The sequence below is a fragment of the Cynocephalus volans genome, chromosome X (assembly GCF_027409185.1).
Source record: "Cynocephalus volans isolate mCynVol1 chromosome X, mCynVol1.pri, whole genome shotgun sequence".
NCBI classification, from domain to species: domain Eukaryota; kingdom Metazoa; phylum Chordata; class Mammalia; order Dermoptera; family Cynocephalidae; genus Cynocephalus; species Cynocephalus volans.
In genome coordinates, this window is record NC_084478.1 from 24,653,650 (window position 1) to 24,669,954 (window position 16,305).

The 16,305-nt window shown below is 41.1% G+C and overlaps 1 non-coding gene and 1 pseudogene across 1 annotated transcript; one reads left to right on the forward strand and one right to left on the reverse strand.

Annotated features, from left to right (window-relative positions):
• Positions 1 to 815: 815 nt before the first annotated feature.
• Positions 816 to 931, reverse strand: LOC134368750 (U5 spliceosomal RNA). The gene has a single exon (XR_010022460.1). It is a non-coding gene; the product is annotated as a U5 spliceosomal RNA (small nuclear RNA).
• An 8,226-nt stretch (positions 932 to 9,157) lies between these two features.
• On the forward strand, positions 9,158 to 9,711 carry LOC134367137 (ubiquitin-conjugating enzyme E2 D2-like; annotated as a pseudogene).
• Positions 9,712 to 16,305: the final 6,594 nt, after the last annotated feature.

Consider the following 16,305-nt stretch of genomic DNA (forward strand, 5'->3'; position numbering starts at 1 on the left):
CTGGAAAGGCTCAGGAGGCATTCTACCTCTGAAGACTGAGGGGAAACTGGTATCAGGGTGGGCAACTTGCAGTCTCTGCCACAATCTAAAACTGAAAATCAAAAGCAAGTGGGGTGAGCATATTATGAGATATAGAAGAAAACAGATGGAACTGCTGAGTTTAAATGGTGGTTCCTGAGAAGTGGGAATCAGGGATGGGAAAGGGCAGGTCAAGGGTCTCTTGTTTTAAAAGCTATGTGTAATTTGACTTCTAAAATAAAGTACATACATCATTTATATGTTTTCTTAATACCTACTTTTGACGAGGGTACAGGGAAAAAGGCATGCAAACACTGTAGATGGAAATGTGAAATTGTCAAATCTTTCCAAGCAGCAGTTGGGTAATATGGGTCAAAATTTTGAAAGTGCAGAAGATTTAATCCAGCATTTCCACTCTTGGAATTTATTCTAAGGGAGTAATTGGGCGAGCACTGCTTTGATTATAACATAGAAAAATTGGAAACTACCCACATGTTCTACATCACAATCTTCATCTGAACAAGTGATGGCTCATCCATATAATGGAATTATATGCAAATATTTTAAGTGATGACCACCCACCAGATGGTCCCAAAAATGAATGTCTGAAAATGGTTAAGAGCTAGTAAATGAGCAACCGCGTGAAAGGACCTGTTGACACAATACCAACCAGAATGAACCCTGATATCACGTAGCTAGAAAAAGATAACAGACTACCACGGAATGAGAGAAAATAAAGATATATGACTATGTAGAACACAAAAAACACAAAGCCTACCATTTTACATACTGGTATAATCCCTGCCCATGCAAGATCTCAAAACATTGATTTAAGACTCAACTTTGTCTCCCTCCATGGAAATCTTTAGTAAAAGGTGAAAGATTTGTGCAATATAATGAGAAACAAGAGTTGAATAACAACCTTTGAAAGACAATTGCCAGGCAACGGCCACTCCTGGTACACGGAAGGTGAAGTTAAGCCCAGTTTAAGTGCATGCAGTGTTCTTTCACTCTAATGTGTAAAGAAAAGTCTCATTCTTCAAAATAATAGGCTTAAAGGAAAGCTGTGGCTTTTAACATGAAAATGTATTGCATGCGGTGCACCATGGTTATGCAAATGAGAAGCTGAGTCATTGCCCTTCGGATTAACACTGTAGCTCCCAAGCATGGTTGGAGCCTGCTTGGCAGGGAAAGGCCTGGTCCAGAGTCTACCTGGGAAACTGATCGATTTGTTTTGTTCGTCAAGGCCGTAAGTGTGATTTCTTTCAGATAAAGGATTTTGTTGAGAGGTTAAAAAGATGATGTCAAAGGGGAAAAAAGACAAAAGAAAAAAATAAAAGAAAAAAATAAAAATGTGATGTTCAAGGCTGGCCAGTTAATTCAGTTGGTTAGAGCACAGCCCTGTAATAACAAAGTCAAGGGTTCGGATACCCATGCCAGCCAGCCGCCAAAAAAAAAACAAACAAAAAAATGATGTTGGAGCTCTCCATTTGACATGAGAGAAGGTTCACAATATAATGCTAGATGAAATATAAAAGGCAAATTACAAAAATGTGTTTACTATGATTACACTTTTTCTTCCAAAAATGTACATGTATGTGTGTTGGGCATGTACATGCTTAGAAAAAAGATTAAAAAAAAAAAAAAAGGCTGGTGGGTTATCTCAGTTAGTTAGAGCATGGTGCTGATAAACACCAAGGTCAAGGGTTCATATCCATGTCCTGGCCAGCTGCCAAAAAATAAAAAATAAAAAAAAGACTCAGAAGGTTTACACCACAATGTTAATGGCGGTTATGCCTTTTTTAAAACTATTTTTGTCTATGTTTGCAGAAATTTCTGCATTTATCATAGTAAGAAAAAATAAGAAAAACAATAAGGCCTGGCCTGTGGCTCACTCGGGAGAGTGTGGTGCTGATAACACCAAGCCAAGGGTTAAGATCCCCTTACTGGTCATCTTTAAAAAAAAAAAAAAAGGAAAAGAAAAACCAATAAGAATTTTATAGCAAGCAATGAGAAAGAAATTAGAAGGGAAGAATAATAAACAGAGTACAAGAGAAAGAATTAAGGAAGCCAAAAAGATTTTTTAAAGTATTGATTAAGGGCCAGTGGGTTAAATCAGTTGGTTAGAGCACAGTACTGATAACAGCAAGGCCAGACACCAAAAAAAGATGGATTACGGAAAAAAGGAAGAAATTAATATTAAGAATGAGAAATGGAGATATAACTAAAGATACAAAAGTGTGGCCAACACGGCTGGTTTCCTACCCACTATCATTTCTCTCCTTCCTTCCTACTAACAGAATGTCTGTGTTACAGGGGGCAGCAATGTGCCCAGTTTGGGGGAATAAGACTGTATCTCTCAATGTCCCTAGCAGGCAAGATTGGCCAATGAGAAATAGATGGAAGTCTTTGAGGAACTTCCAGAGAAGCTGAGTCAGTCTTGCTCTTTTCTCTTTCCTATTCCCTGGGACATGGATGTGATGGCTGGAGCTACAGGTACCTCCTTGAGACTGTGAAAGAGAAGTCAGCAAGTTACAGAGACCTTGAGAGTTTTCTGGTTTTTTTTTTTTTTTTTTTCTGGCAGGTGGCCAGTGAAGGGATGTGAACCCTTGACCTTGGTGTTACAAGACTGGCCTCTAACCAACTGAGCTAACCAGCCAGCTCTCTGATAGTTGAAGCTCTAAATCAGAAATCAGTTACGTATTCTTCTGAACTCATTTTAAATATATAAAGCTCTAAATCAAAAGTCAGTTATGTATCCTTCTGTTTTTTCTTTTTGTTTTTTTTTTTTTTTAAAAAGATGACCGGTAAGGGGATCTCAACCCTTGGCTTGGTGTTGTCAGCACCACGCTCAGCCAGTGAGCAAACCGGCCATCCCTATATAGGATCCGAACCCGGGGCCTTGGTGTTATCAGCACTGCACTCTACCGAGTGAGCCACGGGCCGGCCCAGTTATGTATCCTTCTGAATTCATGGGTTTAAATATATTTGATGTGTCTATCCATTGCAGTTTTTTCCTTATTGATGCTTAAATTGTCCCATCTTAGGTCAATAGGAGCTTCTTCAAGTAGGCTCCTGAGTCCTTTGACTCAATCTTAGTAGTCTTTGATAGCTTCATTGCTTTATGGTGCGTGCGCGCGCGCACACACACACACACACACACACACGATGTCCCATATTCATCTTTTACATTTCCTTCACCCAGACCTGGAATCAGGCATTTCTCCAAGTCCTGGTTCCATTTGATGGGAAAAGATATTTATTCTTCAAGAGTTGTCTTGGCTATTCTCAGCCCTTTGCTTACTGTATAACTGTATACGGTATATAGAAGGAGTTTTGAAGAAGAGCTGATAACACAAGAGTTAAAGGAAAGTTCTTTATAAAACAATTGCAGGGCTGTCTGATTAGCTCAGTTGGTTAGAGCGTGGTGCCGATAACATCAAGGTCCAGGGTTTGATCCCTGTACCAGCCAACTGCTGACTAATACAAAAGGTTCCATTTTGCAAGGCCAAATGAAGTAACTGTCTAGTTAACAATCACCTATGATGCTAAAACCATTAGAGAAAGGTTGATGGCAAACTTTATAATGAATTAAAACAAAACAAAATGAAAACCGTAATATCTTGAATGAGATATTAGAAGTTATGGCATCCATTAATAAAATAACAGTATGACAGAAAATAAAACATTGAGAGAATTAAAATATGATGGCACAGATTGAAAAGTCATTAGAAGTATTAGAAAACAAAATTGAGATCATCTTCTACAAAGTAAAGCAAAATAGGATGTAGGAAAATAACAGAGAAAAAGTAAGAAAAATTAGTGGATCATTCCAGAATGTACAAGATCTAACTAAAGGAAGTCCAGGAAGAGAAAACAAAATGGAAAGAAAAAAATTATGAAAGAATTAAAGAAACTTTTCCAGCACACACACACACAAGGACCCACACCAAAACACTTCTCAATGGAAATTTAGGTTAATGGGGACAAAAAGAGGATCCTAAAAGTTTCCAGAGACAAAAGGTCACATACCAAGATTCAAGAATCCGAATGGGGGCCGAGCCCGTGGCGCACTCAGGAGAGTGCGGCGCTGGGAGCGCTGCAACGCTCCCGCCGCGGGTTTGGATCCTATATAGGAATGGCCGGTGCACTCACTGGCTGAGTGCCGGTCACGAAAAAGAGAAAAAAAAAAAAAAAGAATCTGAATGGCATTGGTTTCCTAACAACAATGCTGAAAGCTAGGAGGCAATTCAGCAATGCCTTCAAAATTCTGAAGAAATTTTTTCCAGTAAAGAATGTTATACCTAGCCAAAGAATACATATGCAAATGAACTCAAGTGGCCCTGTGACTGCTTTGACCAATGAAATGTGGGCAGAAGAGACGTGTCATTCCTGATCAGAAGCTTAAGGGTCATCTCTGGTTTGCCATACCCTCTTCTCTGGCTTGAGACCGGTTGCGCCATCACCTGGGTCCCTAGGAGAAGAGGGGGCACAGAGCTACAGCTGACCCATGAGGGACACATAAAATGTATGAGAAATGCTTGTTGTTGGAGGTCAGTGAGGCGTTGGAGTCATTTGTTACCACAGCATAGTTTAACCTTGGCTGACATACAAAGAGGAAAACCAGGAAAGAGAAAAATATGAGACCCAGGTAAAGGTGGTCAACACAGGAAAGCGGGGGAAGAGAGACCCCAGGATGACAGCTGTACATTGGCTGGGGACAGCAAACAGTCCACACTGGGGCAGGGTGTAGGATTCCTGGAGGGATGGATGTCCTCTGAAGTAGGTACAATTGCTAAAATACCTGATGTGTTGGAATGTACTGAGAGGAGAGTAACCTTTTTTCTTTTCTTTTTTTTTTGGCAGTGGCCGGCCATTGGTGTTGTCAGCACCACGTTCTGCCAAGTGAGCTCATTGGCCAGTCCCAAGAGTAACCTTTCTAGCAGAGACTATGGAGAAGTGGGTAACAGGTGTATACAAAAATCAAGCAAGTAGGGCCAGCCCGTGGCTCACTTGGGAGAGAGTGTGGTGCTGACAACACCAAGTCAAGGGTTAAGATCCCTTTACCGGTCATCTTTAAAAAAAAAAAAAAAAAAAGGGCCAAGCCCGTGGCGCACTCAGGAGAGTGCGGCGCTGGGAGCGCAACGACACTCCCGCTGCGGGTTCTGATCCTATATGGGAATGGCCGGTGCACTCACTGGCTGAGTGCCGGTCACGAAAAAGACAAAAAAAAAAAAAAAAAAATCGAGCAAGTATAAACATAAGGCAATTATTAACTCAGAGACAAATAAAATTTGAATGGGACACTATATAACTAGGTTGTGAATAACATTCACATGAAAACCACGGAAAAAAGAAATATTAAATTAACAAAGTGGAGACATAACCATGTCGGGAGGATGGTGATGGGGGATGTGTGTGTGCGTGAGTCCACATGCGTGTGTTGTGGGAGGGCAGGTGGAAAACATCAGACCCTCTTCTCCAGAAGCAAATCTAGCTATGATATCTTTCTAGGATTTCAGAATCAGTTTGATGGCATGTGACAGAAAATCCAAAATTGTAGTGGTCTAAGCTGGATGCCAATTTCTCTCTCACATCAATGAAGTCCATAGGAAGGTGGAGCAAGGCTGGTGAGGCTGCTGCAAGAAGCACTGGCTCCATCCCTGCAGCTCCCTGGGGGTGTTATTTATCTGCCTCCCCTGCAGCAGAAAGGAGGAAAGGGCCATGAGGCTAGTGGTGTCCTCCGCTGTCCTGTAGGGGGGAAGCAGCCACACTGGGCAGCCCCATGGCCAGGACTTGGCCACTGGGCCACCAAGGGAGGCTAGGGAATATATCTTATTCCAGACATCCATGTGCTCAAGTAACACTTTGGGGGTTTGATTACTAAGGAAGAGGGAAGAACTGATCTCTCAGTGGACAGCTAGAGGTCTCTACCATGACATCAAAGTGAAAAAAATCACAAGCAGCCTTAAAAAAATAAAAGCCTGTTACTAGAAATATAGTGAGTGGCAAGTGAAGCAGACTGTCTCAAGACATGAAAATGGTGGCCTTTAGGTTGTGGGAATTGCTGAGGGGGATGTGTGGAGCCAGGAGCCTGCTGATTTTTTAAAACCTTTTTCTTGGAAAAGGAAAGAACGCTATACAAACAAATGTGTAGCTTAATAAAGTATTCTAAAGCAGGTCAAGAAATAGAACTTAGGGCTGGCTGGCTTAGTTCCATTGGTTAGAGGCGGTGCTGATAATGCCAAGGTCCAGGGGTTCCATCCCTGTACCCTCCAGCTGCCAAAAAACAAACAAAAGAAACAGAGCTTTGCCAGCCACCCCCAGAATCCCCTGCACAGGCCCATCCCAATCGCTGCTCCCTCCCCACAGACTCCCCTGCCTTCTGTAGTCATCACTTGTTTCTTAATAGTTCACCCAAATGCACATCCCTAAGCATTACACTTAGTCTTACCCATTTTTTTAAAAACGCCCTTCAATGAAGGGAGGGGGGAGGGAGGAATGGGTAAAGGGCCCTGAATATAGCAAGGACAATGTAAATTACTGAATATAACAATTATTCTGATTTGAGCATGCACACGAGTATTGATGTTCAACTCTGTACCCCACAGATAACGTACAATCAACTTTGTTACAATAAAAATAAATAAATAAATAAATAAAAATAAAAACGCCCCGTCGTTCAAGTCTTTTTGTATCTGTAGCTTCTCCTCCATCGCTTTATTGTTTTTACGATTTATGTACGGAAGAACTCACACCCTTGTATGACCCTGGCAGCGCCCACCCTGTGGATGTTGCTGAAAGCATACTGAAGGTGCAGCTCTGTGAGTGACTCCACCCTCCACACTTCCTGCCAAGTGTTTCCTGCAAACTGACAGCTGGATGCCTACGCTTGATCCAACTCAGTTTCCAGTGCTTTGACACAAGTGGAGGTGGTGACTGTTTTCTCATCAGGAGACATAAAATGGCTGCTGGTTTCCCTTGGTGCTGGGCACCTAGATTCATTCATTCTCAGGGGAGAGAGGACTACAAAATTGTAATATGCTAACTCTAAATGGTTAAAATGGTAAGTTGTGTTATGTATATTTTACTACGATAAAAAGATAAAAAAATGCATGTTCGTGCATGTGTGCTATCCATTGGTGTGTATAGAAAACAAAAGTGGAGGGCCGGCCTGTGGCTCACTCAGGAGAGTGTGGTGCTGATAACACCAAGGCCATGGGTTCGGATCCCGTATAGGGATGGCCGGTTCGCTCACTGGCTGAGTGAAAAAAAAAAAGAAAAGAAAAGTGGAAGGCTGCACAACAAAGTATTAATAATGGCTAAATCTTGGTAACTTTATGTGTTTTTTTTTTTTTTTTGGCTGGCCGGTAAGGGGATCCAAACCCTTGACTTTGTTGTTGTAATACCGTGACTCTAAGCTCTCAGCTCTAACCAACTGAACCAACCATATATATCTTGGTAACGTCTTTCTTTCTTTTTTTTTTTTAAAGATGACCGGTAAGGGGATCTTAACCCTTGACTTGGTGTTGTCAGCACCACGCTCTCCCAAGTGAGTCACGGGCCGGCCCTGTCTTGGTAACTTTATAGGTGATCACTTTTGATTGTTTATATCAATCTGAAAGTTGTTCACTTACTATAGATTACTTTTATAATTTGAAACATTAATGAGGCAATTTCATTAAAGACCAAAAAAAGTAGAAAGAAGAAGACAAAAATGATAGCAGAAATTAATATAAACCAAAATTAGGGTCAATGAAGCAAGAAAAGATTGATCAAGAAGGAAAGGAGAAAGAGGGTTTACTATTATTAGGAATAATAAAGTGTTGCAGTCACTGCTGGCTGCGTCTCCAACAGCAATGACATTACATATACATACACACACATGCAACACATATGCATATACATGTGTATATATATGCGAGGGTACTTCAAAAAGTTCATGTAAGGAGCTGGCCCATGCCTCACTTGGGAGAGGTGGTGCTAGTAACACCAAGGCCATGGGTTTGGATCCCATATAGGGGTGGCCAGTTGGCTCATTTGGGTGAGCGTGGTGCTGACAACACCAAGTCAAGAGTTAAGATCCCCTTACTGGCCATCTTTAAAAAAAAAAAAAAGTTCATGGAAAGATTCATATTATCTTTCTTTTTTTTTTTTTTTTTTTTTTTTTTAAAAAAGATGACCGGTAAGGGGATCTTAACCCTTGACTTGGTGTTGTCAGCACCACGCTCAGCCAGTGAGCGAACCGGCCATCCGTATATGGGATCCTAACCCGGGGCCTTGGTGTTATCAGCACCGCACTCTCCCGAGTGAGCCACAGGCCGGCCCGTATTATCTTTCAATTCTATTTTTCCACGAACTTTTTCAAGTACCTTCATTTATATATATAGATTATATATATAAAGATTATGCTGAGTTAAAGAAGCCAGGTACAAAAGGTCACATATTGCGTGATTCCATTTATATGAAATATTCAGAATAGTTAAATCCATAGAGACAGAATGAAGATTGGTGGTTGCCAGAGGCTGGAAGGGAGGGAATAGGGAAAAACTACTTAAAGGGTAAGGGTTTCATTTTGGAATTATGGAAATGTTTTGGAACTAGATAGAAGTGGTGGTGACACAACATAGTGTATGTACTAAATGTCATTGAATTTTTTACTTTAAAATGGCTAATTTTATATTATGTGAGTTACACTTCAATACCTTTAAAAATAGATATGATATATATGATTAGCATATATGTGATTTTAGACATTTATTATATATCTAAAATATATAATGAAATCATATTATACCTAAAATATATCTAAAATCATATATATTCTAGATACTCTTGAGACAATAGGGTAAATTTGAAAAATGGGCTATTGGGCGATATTAAGAAATAGTTGTTGGCGCTGGAGCGGCAGTGCATAAAGGGGCCGCCGCCGGGTGATGCGGTGACCGCCGCTGCGGGCCCAGGGGCTGAGTCGGCCCCGGCCCTCAGCTCGTCCTGCCGCATCCGCGCTTCCGAACTCTCCATCTTCTCAGGCCAACCTGTGATCGCCTTGGCGGCCTCGGGAGGGCCCCCCCTCCGCCCCTTCCTGATCCCTCCCTCGCCATTGTCCCTGCCGCCGCCCCGGGGGCCGCCTCCTACCATGGCTCTGAAGAGAATCCACAAGGAATTGAATGATCTGGCACAGGATCCCCCAGCACAGTGCTCAGCAAGTCCTGTTGGAGATGATATGTTCCATTGGCAAGATACAATAATGGAGCCAAATGACAGTCCCTATCAGAGTGGAGTATTTTTCTTGACAATTCATTTCCCAACAGATTATCCCTTCAAACAGCTAAGGTTAGGCCGGCCCGTGGCTCACTTGGGAGAGCGTGGTGCTGACAACACCAAGTCAAGGGTTAAGATCCCCTTCCTCGTCATCTTTAAAAACAAACAAACAAACAAACAAACAAAAACCTAAGGTTGCATTTACAACAAGAATTTATCATCCAAATATTAACAGGTACGGCAGCATTTGTCTTGATGTTTTACGGTCACAGTGGTCTCCAGCACTATTTCAGTATTCTTGTCCATGTGTTCTCTGTTGTGTGACCACAACCCAGATGATCCTTTAGTACTTGAGATTGCTTGGATCTACAAAACAGAGAGAAGTACAACAGAATAGCTCAGCAATGGACTCAGAAGTATGCGATGTAATTAAAGAAATTACTGGATAACCTCTACAAATAAAGATAGGGGAACTCTGAAAGAGAAAAACAAAGAGAGAGAGAGAGAGAGAGAGAGAGAGAGAGAGAGAAAATAGCTGGCATGCTAGTTAGCTCAGTTGGTTAAAGCGAGGTGTTGGGGCCGGCCTGTGGCTCACTCGGGAGAGTGTGGTGCTGATAACACCAAGGCCACGGGTTCGGATCCCATATAGGGATGGCCGGTTCGCTCACTGGCTGAGCGTGGTGCTGACAACACCAAGTCAAGGTTTGAGATCCCCTTACCGGTCATCTTTAAAAAAAAAAAAAAAGTGAGGTGTTGATGACACCAAGGTCAAGGATTCGGATTCCTGACCGGCCAGCCACAAAAAAAAAAAAGAAAGAAAGAAAAAGAAAAAAAATTATTGTTAGAAACTTAGCATTGATTTTGCCACTGTGAATGTCTCTCAGGCCACTCAGACCCTTCCCCTGGGACTTCTTCCCCAGACCTCCCCATGATCCAGCCTCTAAAACTTGGCCCCAATTGAGGGCCTCCAGGACTCCCTCCATCTGGAAGGCGACCACTTGGGCTGGTTATTAAGCTTTTGTCTCTGAGCCTCAAACCCCCACTTCCATGCTCTGCCCTGTGATGCGGGAGCAGGATCCTGCTCCCCTCAGCTCTCCTTTGCTAGCCGCTCCTGGTTAGGCCCTGCCATTAGGAAGCACTACAGGGAGACTGGAAAACAGGAGGAGGGAGAGGGGACTTGTCAGAATAAACTCAGCAATAATCTTCACCTGGCCGCAGTTCTTTTACTGGTAGCACTTGATTTCTATTTGCAGTTTCTCCCCAGAACTAACCTCATGGTACCCCTCAGAGACGCCAGCACCAAGAGTGCCTCTTTCTCAGAGGTCTGGGCCCTGGACCCACAGGGCCCCTCCTCCAAGCTTGTCAATATGAATCATTCCAACCTCTCTCCTTCTTTCCTCCAGTCCTACGGGTGATACTTGTTTCCAGCAGTTGCCTCTTTAGTTTCCTTTCTGCTTTTTCAGCTCTCCAATAAGTGAGTTACCAATTCTTTATATTAAATGTCATCTGTGAAAATAACTGTGTATATTAAATGTCATCTGTGAAAATAACTGTGTTGTTGCCGTCCTTTGACAGGACCTTGACTGATGCATCCCCTGTAGACTGTTATTCATTATATATATATATTCCATAGCTTTGTGAATGTCTGAAATATTTTATTCTAATATTTTCACTTTACCATTCTAATTAGCAACAACAAAAAAGGTACCCAGGAATAAATTTGTCAAAAGATGTACATGTAGGGCCGGCCCGTGGCTCACTTGGGAGAGTGTGGTGCTGATAACACCAAGGCCCCAGGTTAGGATCCCATATAGGGAGAGTGTGGTGCTGATAACACCAAGGCCCCAGGTTAGGATCCCATATAGGGATGGCCGGTTAGCTCACTGGCTGAGCGTGGTGCTGACAACACCAAGCCAAGGGTTAAGATCCCCTTACCAGTCATCTTTAAAAAAAAAAAAAAAAAAAAAAGATGTACATGTAATGTAAGGAGATATTAAAGAACACCTAAATAAACACCAAGGTCAAGGGTTCGGATCCCCATACTGGCCAGCTGCCAAAAACAAAACAAAGCAAAACAAAAGAACACCTAAATAAATGGAAAGATACACTATATTCATGGATGAGAAGACAAAATATCCCTAAAGATGCCAATTTTCTCCAAGTGAGATCTTGGAGGGAGCCCTGGAATCTTTATTTTTCTTTTATTTTATTTTTGTTGGTTTGTTTTGGAATCTTTATTTTATCATCCCTAGAAAATTTGAAATTGTTGTTGTCATACCAACTTTGGAAAACACTGGTGAAGAATAATATTTCAAATCAGGAATATTTTCCTCAAAGAAAACTTGGCATTCTATAGTAATTTTCAATAAAGCCTAAACCCACAAGTACACAAATATTTTGTATTTTTCTTTCCCATTGTCTTTATACATAAGTATAGTTTTCATTTCCTTGAAAGTCTATAATTATAGCCAAGACTTGGCAAAATAAATCAGAACAAGATTTATGAATGTCAATACTCTGAAATATGCAATATATGTATTTGAATTTTTTTTTTTTTTTTAAAGATGACTGGTAAGGGGATCTTAATCCTTGACTTGGTGTTATTAGCACCACACTCTCCCAAGTGAGCCACGGGCCGGCCCTTGTATTTGAATTTTTGCAATGCTTGTTCTTTCTCCCAGTATTCCATACATGAGAAGTTTTTAAGTATCTTCTCCCTGCTAGGGCTGGCACCCTCATTTGTGCCAATCTAATAGAAAATTCGATAGCCTGCCATCAATATATCTGAGCGATCTGGGTATAAAGTATAATCATTTTCTAAATCTTTCAGTGTCTGCCAGAAATGTGGACATCTATAGCAAATGCAGAAATTGGCCAAATTCCTATATGGACTAAAATCAGGGTTAGCTCAGAAAGATGATATTGGGAAATTGAATTAAATAGTAAGCTCTTTGTTCTACAAAAGGGCAAATATTCCTTTTCACTACCTACAACCCTAATAGTATGCAACAAACATGAAATTCAACTCTCTTGATGAAATAATACTCCTGGCTGATTTTAAAGTTAGTAGGAGCTTTTCTTTCTGTGAAAATATTCTGAGGTGGACTAGTCAAACTAGCCTGGTTCATTTAATTCCTGTTGACCCTTTTAGATACGACTCAGATGTCATCTTAAACTTTCCTTAAACCTCCTCGCCACCAGTAGAAAATAACCCTCGAGAGGTTGCTTTGTAATACCTCCATTCAATGAATTATGAGATTCTTTGTTGTGCTAGGGATCCATGACACGGGAACCTAAGATACTCAGGGGGCAGCAGGAGGGACCACCCAAAACACACACTCTGTCTAGGGTAGGTACGCATTGACCAAGCTCCGGGGCCTGATACAAAAAGTCAAAATGTCCCTTTATTAACAATGAGCAATGTAAGTGTCTCATGGAATGGAAATACACACGTATCTCCATTCTCTCTACTCACAATGATGATCGAAGCACCTGAAAGGCCAGAGAGCTGGGACACCATTGAGCTTACTGTTCACATGATGTGTTTTGTGCCTACTTGCTCAAGACTTTAACAAACATCCGAATAAATGGACCCATATTCAGTTTGTATCCACAGCCCTTAGCAAGCCTGGAGAGAATACCCCCTACCCAAAGAGGAGCCATTGTTCTTGTTGCCTATACCCTCTGGCCGACACGGTTCTTAACAGAGACTATATTTCCTGGAGCAAAGATGAGAACAATCGATGTAGACAGAACATGGGGTGCCCCTTAAAGACTTGGAAATAAAGAACTGATAGCCCTTAGAGACCCAAGCTATAACCCCAAGGATGGATCCTAGCAGAGATAAGCAAAGTGCTTTACACAGCCTGGGGTTAGTAAAAAAGAGCCTGCAGTGCTTTACAGAGGCTTGACAGTAACCTCTTTGAAGGCATTTAAGATAAAAATCTAAAGAAAGAAAGAGTCTCCCGGCCAAGCCCGTGGCGCACCTCGTAGAGTGCTGCGCTGGGAGCGCGGCGATGCTCTCGCCGACGGGTTCGGATCCTATATAGGACTGACCGGTGCACTCACTGGCTGAGTGCCGGTCACGAAAAAACGACAAAAAAAAAAAAAAAAAAAAAAAAAAAGAAAGAGTCTATCAAAAATCAGGTTAGTCTGACCCAGGAAAGAGAGTGACCCAAAACAAAGCCAGGCAGAAGCTGTCCTTTTTCTTACCTAGCTTTGGAAGTTACGTTATCACTTCTGCTACACTGTATTCCTTACAAGCAAATCGCTAAGTCTGGCCCACATTCAAGGGGAGGGGAATCAAATTCCACCTTTTGAAGGGGGGAGCATGGAAGAACTTGGGGACAGATTAAAAAACCACCAGAGCCTCTATTAAAGATGTTATAAGGGCGGGTCCAAGTGCAGCGGTGTTTACAACTAATTGATCACAACCAGTTACAGATTTCTTTATTCCTTCTCCACTCCCACTGCTTCACTTAACTTTAAAAAAAAAAAAAAAAGTTACAGGGATGGCAGGTGAGCGCAGTTGGCAGAGCAACAGTGTTGTAACCCCAAGGTTAAAGGTTCGGATCCTCTTACAGCCAGCCACCAAAAGAAGAAAAAAGTTATAAAAGACCTCTGAAATTCATATTTCTTGTAGGACCAGTGATAGCTACTATGTTTCTCTTGGGCAACCAGTTTGTTTTTTTGTAACGTTGTGAATCAATTTGTAAATTGTTATTTCCTCTTTTCTCAGCTGCCAAGATGCTCAAAATAAAAGCAGCTCACCTTCAGGTTGTGTACAAGACCTTAAATTTTACGGATTCAACTCATTGTTACTTCATCTGATTTTCCTATCCTTTCACTTTGTTCTCATTTGTGTGTGTGCACATATACACATATATGACATAATACTATTTTTTTAATAAAGGCATTTAGTTTATTTCTCAAAAAAATTTTGCTAGAAGGGTTGAGTACTGTAATTTTACATGATCATCATTTTTAAATAAATCTTTTTCTGACCAACTGGTACCATTTAAGTGAATAGCTTGTCTAGGTCTGCTTTTGTAACTCCCAAATACAATGAGCACTTCTCTGATGGTATTCCCTAGGTCTTTTTAATTATCTACCAGCCGGGAGACAGAACCCAGCACATAAGAAAGTATGTGCTTTATAACTGCTGATTAATTCAGTTTCTTAACATAATTAAGCAGAACAGCTAATCAGTATATCTAATTCACACTATTAATACACAGTTTCTCACCTGAAGGGTCTGACCCACCCAGATCCCCCAATTACTTCTTCTAACCCAGGGAAGCAGCGAAACACAACTGTAGAGAAAATTGGCGGCTCAGATTAGGCTAGTGCTGGCTGTGTCCCATTTAGGTGTGTTATTTTGTTCCAACTACAAATTCAAGATGACCGCTTTACTCATATGCAATGGTAAGTAGAAAAGTACAATACAAAGCTAAAAAAATGTGATTTAGGGATTACTGGCAGCAACTACTTCTTTTTCCTTCCTTAAGAGGCTAACTGAAGGTTGATTCTCTATAATTCTTGAGAGAAGTTAACTAAAAATTGAATTAAATCTATGTTCACTGCTATAGATTCAAACAAAGGAAAAACCGCTGGAAAGTAGCAACTGCAGCCAAAGTTTGTTGATGGAGAGGACTGGGCAGCTTGTTGAAGGCTCGTCATTTAAGTAGATTTTAGTTTGTACAAGGCCTGCACTCAACCCCACAAGCATAAGGTATGACACAATATCTATATATCAATATATCTATATATGTTATAGTATCTTGTATATATGATTCACCCCAAATCCCTTTTGAAATAAGGACATGCATAAATAAATACATTAAAATATTTTTCATTTCTCTTAAGACAGGTTACTTACATAGTTCTTTTGTTTTTCTTTTTGGCGACTGGCTGGTGCGGGGATCGGAACCCTTGGCCTTGGCGTTACCAAAAACACTACAGTCTAACTAAGTGAGCTAGTCGGCCAGCCCTTGTTTTCTTAATGAAGATAACTTTATTGATTTTTTTTTTGTTCTGTACATAATTAAACAATACAGGAAATCGTGATGTGAAATCTCAGCACCCAGGGGGAAACATTCTGAACATCTTGACGAATAACATTTTAAACATCTCTTTATAAACATACTTTCAGGCAATTCTACATAAACGGAATCTTTTTTTTTTTTTCTCGATCAAGTTTAAAAATGCTTATCATTTTTAGTAGCTGTATGGTATTTGACTGTAACATAATTTAACTACGGTGCATTTTGTCACCCAATTCCCTTGAAAATTGCATTGCTGATAGATTTATTCTGCATCTTGCTGGGACCTTTATATAGAGTGTGGGTATGGGTTCATTATCAGCTGTCACCTACGTCTCAAACTATGCTTTAGTTGTGAAATTTCAAAGCTGGACTGAGGTGTTCTGCCCATGAAACAGAATAATAGTACCTTTCAACTTTACAGAAATAATTTAAATGGGTGGAATTTCCTCAACATTGAAATTTACTGTCATGTATGTTATTAAATATTTGGCGCTTGCATCCAACTCTAATAAAAAAATGGTGTAGGATTTGCAGAAATTTCCATAATAATTATTTAAGACAATATGTCAGGATTTCATGATGGTCTGTGACTTTCAGAAGCTCGGCCATTGGAGATCTGGTTCCATCAGATGGAAACAGGGAACATTCCTCAGGAAAACTCCCCTCTCCCTCCCTCCGCCCCACCATATCAAGAAAGAAAAATCGACTCCGCAAACTGAGTTAGTTGAAAAATTTCAGTAACGAAACGGAGAAAGCAGGATACATTCAACATGCATTAAGCGCCAACTAATTGCGGATGACTAGAAGCCGGGGCGGTTCAGCTAAGGTGAATAGAACGTAGCCCCAAACCCCACAGAAGCTCGGGATACGTAGACCGTGGTGACAACTCTGGTGGGCGGTCAGGACTCTGGGCAGGTGTCTGAGCCCGAAAGTTCAAATTCTGAGAGCCATTCCATCTTCCGCGGTGAAAGCGGCGAAG